The sequence below is a fragment of the Alligator sinensis genome, unplaced genomic scaffold (genome assembly GCF_000455745.1).
Source record: "Alligator sinensis unplaced genomic scaffold, ASM45574v1 scaffold1352_1, whole genome shotgun sequence".
Lineage (NCBI taxonomy): Eukaryota > Metazoa > Chordata > Crocodylia > Alligatoridae > Alligator > Alligator sinensis.
Genome location: NW_005843148.1, coordinates 36767 through 36990, shown reverse-complemented (window position 1 = coordinate 36990; position 224 = coordinate 36767).

The window sequence follows — 224 nt, the reverse complement described above, 5'->3', positions numbered from 1 at the left end:
TGGGGCGGCCTCCGGGGCGCGCGGAGGCATCGGCCGCATGGCAGGAGAGCGTGCGGGGCAGCTCTCGGGCCCGCCTTTGGTCCGTGCCGTGGCCCCTAAGCGGGAGAAGCAGCGGGCTCCTGGGCCCCAGGATTGCGGCCGCGGTGCCAGCAGTTGGCCACGTTACACACGTCAGGGGAAGGAGGGGGCGGCAGGCGCGCGGCCCCGGGGGGGCCAAGCGCCCG